The sequence below is a fragment of the Pteronotus mesoamericanus genome, unplaced genomic scaffold, assembly GCF_021234165.1.
Source record: "Pteronotus mesoamericanus isolate MK-2021 breed Mesoamerican mustached bat unplaced genomic scaffold, CSHL_Meso_final contig_58, whole genome shotgun sequence".
NCBI lineage: Eukaryota > Metazoa > Chordata > Mammalia > Chiroptera > Mormoopidae > Pteronotus > Pteronotus mesoamericanus.
In genome coordinates this window covers 9,504,334-9,515,011 of record NW_026555205.1, presented here as the reverse complement: position 1 = coordinate 9,515,011, position 10,678 = coordinate 9,504,334, and the positions used below count along the sequence as shown (strand labels likewise).

Here is a 10,678-nt window from a genome sequence, read left to right as displayed (position 1 = left end):
TTTTTTCATAGGCTTATTGGCCATTTGAATATCTATATCTTCTTTGGAGAAATGTCTATCCAACTCCTTTCCCTATTTTTTTAAATCCTCACCTGAGGATATATGTATTGATTTTAGGGAAAGGGGTGGGGAGTTAGCCGGGGAAGGAGAGAGAGAGAGAGAGAAATATTGATCAGTTGCCTGCCATATGCACGCTGACCTAGGATTGAAACTGAAACCTAGGTATGTGTCCAAACTGGGAATCAAACTCAGCAACCTTTTGGTGTCCTGGTGGATGCTCCAAGCAACAGAGCTACCTGGCCAAGGCCTCTTTGCCCATTTTTATTTGGTTATTTATCATTTTGTTATTGGGTTGTAGTTCTTTATATATTCCAGATATTAACCCCTTATCAGATATATGATTTGCAAATATTTCCTCTTCATTCTTGTCTTTTTAGTCTGTTGATTCTTTTGCTGCACTGAAGTTTTTAAGTTTAATGTAGTCTCACTTTTCTATTTTTGTTTTCCTTGCCTGTGCTTTTGGTGTGCCTCATTAACTTTTACTTCTCTTAGGGCCAGACTTTCATCAGGATGACCTGGTTGTGATTTTTTTTCTTTTGGGTTTCCATCCCAATGTTCTCTAGCACATTGTTTAACAGGGGTATTGCCTAATTACTATTAGTTCCCTACTGGGATACGCCCAGAGTTACTTTAATTTTTCTGGACTTGTTCGCATGCATAGTAACGGAAAGCCTATATGTGTGTGTGTGGGGGGGTGTTTTGTCCCATTTTTTAACTTCTTTCCCTTTCATCTTTCCTTTACCGCATGTTTGGAACAGAAACTACCCTATACCTCCTCTCTGCTCTGGAATCCTCCTTGTGAGAGGGGCGTGGTCTCTGAGCCAACGACAGGTCAGCCAAGAGGCTGATTTCAGACTAGTGAGGCTTCTAGGTTCCAGATGAACCAATTAGCTTACTAGGGACATTGAATAACTGGATAGCTGGCATCTTTTTTATTTTGTCCTCTTAGTAAGGACCCTCTTGTTGTGCCCATAAAAGATTTGAATGTGCAAATAAAACTTTACATTATTTTTGTTGTTGCTGTTGTTTTGAAAATTTTGGTGGCTTTAGTCCATCCCACGGCTTTTTACTAAGGCCAATAAAACACAGCCATTCACCCTTTGTAATAGGAAAGAGGGGTTGGGTTTCCTTCAATTGTCTGCCTTTTTCTGTCTCCTCCACTATTTTTGTTTTACTCTGTAGTTAACTTTGCATAGAGCAGATTCATCGGAGGACCTGTGCTGTGGATCTAGGCTCTTACCTAATTGCCGGTTGCAATGGCCTTTTTGTTGTTCTAACCAGGGAGTTTGTGTGTCCAGGGGGGTGACGGGTGGGAGAAGAGTTTCGCCAAAGTCTGCTTTCTGTATTTCACACACATTCTTTGCCCGGCCTGTCTCCCCTCTCCCCTCTCCCCTCTCCCCACTTCCCACTCCCCTCTCCCCTCTCCCCTCTCCCCTCTCCCCTCTCCCCTCTCCCCTCTCCCCTCTCCCCACACACTCGCGCGCGCGCGCGCGCGCGCACACACACACACACACACACACACACACACTCGCGCGCGCGCCCGGCCAGCCCCTTTCGGTGTCTTCCTTCAAGATGACAGGGCGCTGGAGGAAAGGCTGCTGGAGTCAGCTGGTAGGTACAGTAGTAACCCGAACCCCACCCACCCGCTGCCTTTGCTTGCTCAGGTTTCTTTGGTCACTACTGTCCAGGGAGAAAACAAGTAAACGCGACTCCAGAGGAGGGGCTAGGGAGCTGGGAGCTGCGGGGGCGGCGGAAGGTGAGGCCAGGAAGGTGGTCGAGTGCCCCTGCTGCTGTGGACCTTCCCTATGCTTCGTCGGAGCCTCAGACCCAGCTCTGTTTGCCCCATCACACCCGCCTTTTCTAAGGGATTGTCTTTTTTTTCCCCTCTGCGGCGGCGGAAATGACAGTGTGGTGCTGCCTTGGTGTCATGGTGCTACCCTTGGGCTGCGGGGGCGAAAACTCTTAAGTTTGGCTCCAGAGACCCAGGCGCAGGAGCGTTGCGGCTGTGTTGCTGTCCGTGGCGGGGCGCACAGGCTGGGGGATCCCGGTTGCTGCGCGGCGGCAGCGTCTAAGGCGAAGGCGGGCGGCGGCCTAGAGGGGCGGCGGTAGCTGCGGCGGCAGCCCGCGAGCTCGCGCAGGAGCCCGAGCCAGGTCGCAGCGGAAGCAGGCAAGTGCCCTGCGCTCTGCGGCGCGCTCAGGAGATGGCTGGCACCCGGGAACGCTCTGGGTAAAACGTGCCCCTTCGCCACGGTCCGCGGGGTCGCTCGGCCCCCAGCCCCACTAGGCTCGGCCCCAGTTCGGGCCGCCTCTCAGGTGTCGCTGGAGCCCGGCGCGGGCCGAGGGCTCCCGGGCTCGGCGGGGCAGGGTGACGGGGCCCCGCGAAGCTCGAGGCGGCCGCAGGAGCCCCGGCCCGGCCTTGGCACCCTGTTGAGCTTTTGGAGCCCAGGCGCCTGTCACTGCTGCCCTCCTGGGACGGAGTCTGCACTCTGAGGTGCGGGCAGGAACGATCCTAGGCCTCCGGCACAGCCTGGCAGGGCCCGGCTTTGCCAGTCTAGCCACTCTTTCCCAGGAGCGCCTTCCCACGCTCAGGCGGCCGGCAGCCTCCTCGGCCCAGGCGGTGCCCTCCGCGGTGGCTGCTGTGGCAGCCAGGGATGCTGCAGACACCCTGCCAGCAGGGAGGCCTGGTGAAACTCCATCCTTTTCTGCCAGGGGAGCGATCCTTTATTCTCTGTCTGGGTGATTCCTTATTTCTGGCCTTGTTCTGAAACCAGCTCAGTGGGAGAGAGAGGGAAACTTATGTCCACTGGATAGACTGCGACTGAATCGCGGAGAGGTGGGGGTTTTCCATTTCTGGTTCATAAGAATTAAGTAAGTAGTGGCAGAGTAGGTTTATAGAAACATCTTTGGTGATGATAAGGTTTAGGTTACTTACCACTTTGTGTGCAGCACTTTATTTCTTGGAGGTGTTTCTCAGAGTAGGAAATTTGTATCCTGGAGTCCCTGGGTTCTTCACTCCCACCCGCCTCTTCCACACTCCCCACCCGCCTTCACACTCATTCACTTTCCTCCTGCAATATCATACTATCTGCCCACCCAAATCTCCTACCAGAACCTGCCCTTCCTGCATAGCTTCCCTCCATCAACCTGTTTATTCCCAGCTTCCCAGCCACGTAGTCTCTTGCTTCTCAGCCACTTTTCCTTTTTCAGGATTTCTGAGTGTGGTGCGGGCGGTAAGTGATGGTTTGTATATTTCTGAGGAGCTCTTATAAAAGAATATATTGGAGACTATGTAAACAGATAAGTACAGTGTGATTCTTCTGACTCTCAGGTTGGGCCGTAGGGGTTGCCTTTAAACCTCTTCTCTTCCCTCCCAGTGCTGTAATCAGTTATCTGGCCAGGCTCCAATAGAAGGGAAATGCCGAAGAGAGAGAGTTCCTCACCTACTTCCCGCTCTACCTCTAACCTTCACATTGCCCCCAACCCTCTCCACTCATCTTGCCCTGATGGAGAAACATTATGCTATTTTTATATATTTCTGCCAAATCAATTAACTTAATACAGATATGTAATGTGAATTAGTTTTTCCTGATTGTTCCCCACAGCTTGATTTATGTGGTTGAAATACAGGTCAAGGGCCAAGATGATCAGAGAGCTCATCCTAAATCTGATGTTTCTCTCTTCCCTCTTCTCTCTTCTCTCTTCTCTCTCTCTCTCTCTCTCTCTCTCTCTCACATACATACACACACACTCACGCACGTATGAGACTTTATGGTCTTAGGACATTCCTATGACCTTTCTTTCATAGTTTATGCACTTGTGTAAAAGGCATAATACTGTGTACTAAGTATTGTGAGCATTGTTTTGGTCTTTCAAAGATAAAAGGGTTCTATAAGTTTTTAGCATTACATTTTTCAAAGAAAGTGTTTCATTTACTTTTTTATTGGTAATAATAGATTGACTGGGTGTAAGTAGAAAACTTAGATTCTGGAAACCTTAATTTGCCATTATTAGTCCCCCTGGAGCCAAATCTTTCACAGTACTTAGGTCCAAAGTCTGCTCCCCCCGCCCCCCGCTGCAATGAACATACAATTAAACGAAACATACATAAAACTAGATATACAGAAGAACGATGATTATTTTAAGTCGAAGATTAAATCATATCTAATGTACTCCAACCTAACAATTGGAGTCAGGCTCATTTGAAAACCTCACCCATTTTTAGCCTTTAAGGGGGCAATTAGTTAATTTCTATTAAAAAGTGGCATAAATAATTTTAGGCATGGCTATGTAAGTATGATCAGTATCTAGCAGTGGTGAGTGAATAATGTTTATTTAGTAAGTGCCTACAATGTGCAGATATTTCTGCTGACTGGGCTGAGGCCCAGCCTTGGCCTAGTATTTTGGCCTCCTTGTTTGAAGCCTAACTCCTTACTTGCAGCTCCAGGATTAGGACAGGCAAGGGCTGTGAGGAGCAGGGGTAGAGGCTAGGGACATGAAGGGATGATTGTTTCTCTATTGTTTACTTTCCTGGCTACTAGACTTCTCATCTAGCATGTTGTGCCTTGCATGGCCATCCCCTAGGAAGTACTGCCGCAAATCAGATCGACTTGATTGCTTCACAAATGTATCATCTGAACAGTGCAAGTTGATTTAGGTGAAGTTGGTTTAGTTAATCCCTCCTCTTTAAGTGCAGGACAACCTGCTCCAACTTGCAGATCCTAAAGCAGTGCCAAAATCGTTTTAGGTAGTGAGCCTATCCATTTCCTCATCCTTCCTCCCATAAAATCTGCTGACTCCATGACAGTTGAGAAGGAAACTCTAGGAGGAGTATGTCTTTATCATTCACCAAACCTCATTGGGTTGGTGAAGATGTGAGAATGTCTTCTTTTCATTGTATCCTTTAGCACTAAGTTTCTCTTTCCCAACAGGAACACAAAGCCCTAAAAAGAAGGTAAAGACAGGGCTGAGTCACAGAATGTGTCTCAAATGGCTGTTCTTAGAGGTACCTGCTTGGCTTTCTGTGTGTCTGTCACTCAATTTTTATGGATTTTGGAAACTCCCTTGCTGTTGGGCCATGGGATCTGGGTGCTAGTGGAGGCACCCAGGGGGTGCTGCATTTTCATTTACCATTAAGTTTTTGACTTCTGTGCAAAGGGGAACATGAGACAGTGTGTTTGCAAAGCAACTCCAGACTTAAGCTGGGTGTCTTGACTTAGAGTCCTGCATCATCAAAATATGACATGTAACATGTTGATACTAGATATATGATAGTTCAGGAGAGTTCACAGTTGTTCACTTTTTGATAAGTGAAATTTTGGTACCAAGGTGGTGTTGCACTAATGTTTGTGTTTCAGGTCTATCAAAAAATATGTTAATCACTGAACAGGGTAGAGAAAAGACTAGTAAAGTGTTTCTCAACCATTTTATTGGATCATGATAACAAGGAAGAAAACCAGATAAATGGTGTTGAGAAAATTAATTTAAACCCAATTATCTCCCTGTGCAGGCTACTAGTCCACTTTTCATATTCCCTGTTTTCCAAGGATAAACATATGCTTCTCTCTCCATTTTTCATGAAATAAAAGTCTGCTAAGAGTCTTCTGTGGGCATTGGAGGTCTGTAGTTGTTTCTACCATTTGTCTTTTTTCATCTTCCTCTTCTCCATGGCCATAGGCAGACATCTTTTCAAAAGTCAAATCTCCCAGCTTTTTCATTTTCCTTATAAATCCTATAGGCTTCTAAAACTATCATATGATTAGAGTGTGGGTGATGGAGGGATTCTGAGTAATGTGACAATATCCTACCACTCCGTTCTCCATGTGGGGTTCACCTGAATGCACACTAGGGCGTTGGTTTAACCTAAGTGGGTTAGCAAAGTGTCCTTTGTGAGACTTGTCCTCCTAGGGTTCTTGTCTCCCTGCAGAGCTCTGACAGACTGACCTTGGGCTTTGTCTCAGCCTCTTTTCTGCAGGTCAGACTCCTTTAGCTGATGAAAAGAACAGCGTCTCCAGTCTCTGGATTTTCCTCTTACAGAGACCAAATGATCTGATAACAAACTTATGTAATCTAAAATCCTCCTGTAAGAGAAAATACCAGTATTTACAATTTGCTTGGTTAGGAGCATAATGTTTGGGCATGGTATACAGTGCTAATGCAGGACAGTGAAGTATCTGAATGTATGTAGTCAAGAAGTAAATGGTTTATGATCCAGAATCCTCTATCACTTTGTCTATAGCCCTTTGTTCAGTGTTGCTAGGATCCATGTGGTTCCCAGAGGAGGAAAAGCTTGATTTCAAATAGGCTTCTGTTCTCTGTCCCTTGTTTCTGACCTGAACTTGGGGTCCTTTCAACCTAACATTCAACAGCATGCCCTACATACATATACTGCCAATTTTATTCTGTGGAAGTAGAGGTGCCTGTCCATTCAGGTGTGCCACTAAACATTTAAACATTTACAAATGTTTCTTTGGGTGACAGAGATTGGGAAAAACAGTCCTAGAATGGATGGAAAGCTGTATTGGTAGCAGTAATTAAGTTTGTTCTCCACTTTTTCCCTAACTTTGCAATTGCCAATACAATCTGCATTAAGATAAAGGTGTTATGAATTGTATTTAGAATTCCTGACAATTATCATGTGTTACCTTGGCAAATCTGTTTCCTGGTTACTTAGATTATATTTTTTTGCAGAATATTTAGTACTTTTAGTTCTGCTATTGTGATGCTCATTTTAATGTTTATGATGACTATATTGCATAAAATACCCTATGATTGGATTTAGGATATAATTATTGTAAAGAAAATATTATTAAATCCACATAGTATAAAATATTAAGTAGACTTTAATACCCTATTAGAAAGAAAGTGACTCTGATGATCTCTGCCACTTGATAATCAACTTCTAGTTCTGAGCTCTCCCTGTGCATGATGAAAGCTTTAGAGTAAAGAAGAGAGACAGTACCTCCCTTGGGGAGTTCCAGTCTAACAGGGGAGACATATGAGTACAATGAATACCACAATCAGACACATGGTCCTCCAGAAAAATTGTGGGGGAGTGTGATTGTCCTCTATTATGTCAACCATGTGTTTGGGATAAATTTTCAAACATTTATTGCTTTCCTTAGTAACTTGTTTCACATCTGTCATCTGTGAATGCATGATGAGAATATATTTATAAAGCAAATTAATTATTTTATTCTATCTGATCCTCACAAGAACTTCTGAGATGGGTAAGTCAGGTAGTTTTCATTTGACAGATGAAGAGGCTGTGGCCCAAATAGTTTACAGGCTTTACCTAAGATCACTCAGCTAATTAATTTTAGAGTCAGCACAACGACCAGGCTTTATCATGAGGATCAAATGAGATACTGGCTTTGGAACTACTTGAAAAGTATAAAATGGTACACAAATGTAAGATGACTGTTATTGTTAATTATGCTTACTGACCAACTAGTCTCTTATTTGGGGGTTTCTGTTTTCAGCCTTTATCCTTTCTCAGTGAGAATTCTATGCATTGGTTGCCTTTTGTGTTCCCGAATGATCTTTTTTGAGCTCCAACAAGGTTTTTTTTTTTTTGTTTTGTTTTGTTTTTTTGTTTTTTACCCATTAATAGTATTCTAGGATTTTGTTTTCCTCTTTTTCAGTTCCAAAAGGTGTTCTCACTCATTTATACACCTATGTCCCTTTAGTTGCCTCTGGAACACTTATATCTTTCTTGAGTTACAACAGGCAAAACTAGGTACTGCCCTTCATCATCTTGGCTTAGCCAAGGAAAATTAATGCATTTTGTTTTTTTTCCAGTTCCTCTCATGATGATGCCCATTGCTTGTTAGTCTTGCTAGTCACTCTAATAAAAATAAGAATTGTGTTTTGAGGGGCCAGTTTTAAATAATCCAAGATGTTTTTTCCTATGTGATAACAGATAGCAAGAGCTCTGTAATAATAGGATGTCAGACCTAGAAAGCATCTTAAAGAGATAGTCTGGTGATTTTAGTCCAACTTGAATGACATTTTATAGTTAAGGATAAAGCAGACTAAGTCAGGACTTATTTGCTTATATCCAAGGCAAGGAGACAGTTTCTGGCATTTTAAGGAAGAGCTCTTAGGACATTAATGCTGATATTCCAAATAATATTTATTTTATATTAACTTTTAAAACAAATCCAACAACTCAGCTCAGTTTTCTCTCTACAGCCCAGAGGTTAGGCTTGGTTTCATACTCATGGCTTTTCTCTTAAGAAGGGGAGAAGGTGGCTCCTCACGGAGGTAGTGAGAACCCAGAGCCATGCTCTGCAGATATAAAAGATGAAAACTAGTTAGAATATAAACTTTTGAAATAATTGGGTACTTAATTATGTTAAAATAACATTTGAAATAATAGAATTCTGCCAAGTACAGATAATGAGTTCTCTCTAATCAGAATTAACTGAATGCTGGATTTGAATGGTGATACTGAAATTGGTCTTTTCATTTTGTAATGTAGAATGTATTATTTTTATCTTAATCACCTGCTTTTAAACTCCTCTTTTCTATTTCAACCTACTCACACAGCCTTATACCTTCTTATATTTTATTCTCATCAACTTTTTTTCAGAGTCTGAGCCTGGGAGGTGCGGGATGAAGATCAGCCATGGATAAACAATTTTATAACAGAGCAAGGGCAAATACATAAACATGCTTGTTTGACAACATGGAAGTAACTAAATTATATGGGAGGAAATAAATCAATGTATATGGACGTGGACATTTGTTTCTTAACATAGCAATTGGACTGTCCCATGCATTTCATCAATGCATTTTTATGACAAACCATTGTGTTTTCTGGAAAATGCTTTATTATTACTTGTCATTGGGTCACACCCTATCAGGCTCACATCCTGTATTTATTCTTAGCAGACACCCTGATTCTGCATAGATTAGTGATTCACAAACTTTGAAGTTGCAACACCCTGCCATTGTTTTATTTTTGTTATAGCATTCCCCCCTGTACTCTCTAAAAGTATTTTGTGACATAGGCATCAAATATTTTTAGGAGTTTTATATTTTTAAATGGATAAAATTGGGAGCTGAAAATTTTCTAACACCCATTGGTCATTAAAGTTATTTCAGAATATTGCAAAACCCAGACAGGCAATCACATACCTAGAAAGACAATTGAAAGGAGTAAGCTATCCAGAAGAGTTTAAAAATGCTACATAATTACATATTTCCCAGTATAGTATAGTAGTTAACAGTTTACATTCTGGGGTCAGACCTGGGTTTGAAACTTTTTAAAATTGAGATATAATTCAGTATGATACTATTCACCATTTAAAAATATATAATTCCTTGGTTTTTAGTATATTCACAAAGTTACAACCATCATTACTATCTAATTTCTGAACAATTTCATCATCCCAAAAGAAACTCCATAGCAATTAGCAGTAACCCTTTATACCCTCAATTCCCTAGCCCTTGGCAACCACTTAATCTATTTTCTGTTTTGATGGGTATGCCTGTTATGGATTTCTCATATAAATGGAATCATATACAATTTGAGTCCTTTTATGACTGGAGTCTTTCTCTTTAAGAATAATGTTATAGTTTGTATTAGTACTTCATTCCTATTATTTATTTATTTATTTATTTGAGAGAGGGGAGGGGAGGGAGAGAGAGAGAGAGGGAGAGAAACATCAGTGCCAGAGAGAACACATTGATCAATTGCCTCTTGTAAGCATCTCATCTGGGGACCAAACCCACAACCCAGGCATGTGCCCTGATTGGAAATAAAACTGGCAACATTTCTCTTTGTGGGAAATGCCCAACCAACTGAGCCACACCAGTCAGGGATCATTTCTTTTCCTTTGAGATGAACTTAGAGAACATTATTCTAAGTGAAAGAATCCAGTCATAAAAGTCCTCAAATTGTATATGATTCCATTTATATGAGAAATCCATAACAGGCAAACCCATAAGAACAGAAAATAGATTAAGTGGTTGCCAAAGACTAGGGGATTGGAGGGAAAAAGAGTTACTGCTAATCGGTATGGGGTTCTTTTGGGATGATGAAAACATTCAGAAAATAGTTAATAGTGATGATTGTATAACTTTGTCAATAATATTTCATTATATGGATATATCACATTTGTTTATCCATTCATCAGTTGACGGACATTTGCGGTGTTTCCATCATTTGGCTATTATGAGTAATGCTGCTATGAACATTGTTTACAAGTTCTTTTTAAAGTCTATCTTACCATACAGAAAGTTCCCCATTCCGGCCACCATCTCTGTTGCCTGGAGCGTGGGTCTGTCAGCATCTCAGAGGTTTGCTTTTGTGGATTTCAGAAAAGCAATAACGAGTTTTGGATTTGGGCTCTTGAGACAGTGGAGGCCTGCCTGTCATGTTTCTAGCCTGCTGTCTTTCTCTCTTGTAAGCGTTGAGACTATTAAAACTGCTGTTTTGGATGTGCAAAAAAAAATATTTTTTTATTGTTGTTCAATTACAGTAGCCTCCATGTTTTCCCCATTGCTCTCCCTTGCTCTGCCCACCATCCCTCTCCCACATTCAATCCTCCCACCCTATTGTTCTTGTCCATGGGTCCTCTATACATGTTCCTTGAATTGACCCTTCCCCTTCATT

General features: G+C 42.3%; 1 protein-coding gene across 2 annotated transcripts in view; it reads left to right on the top strand.

Moving 5' to 3' along the window:
• The first annotated feature begins 1,573 nt into the window (after positions 1–1,573).
• MID2 (midline 2) overlaps positions 1,574–10,678 on the top strand; it is a 191,609-nt gene continuing 182,504 nt past the window's right edge. For both annotated transcript variants that reach the window (XM_054580381.1, XM_054580379.1), the window contains exon 1: positions 1,574–1,671. The gene's annotated coding sequence lies outside the window, so the exon portion shown is untranslated. The remainder of the gene's footprint in view (positions 1,672–10,678) is intronic.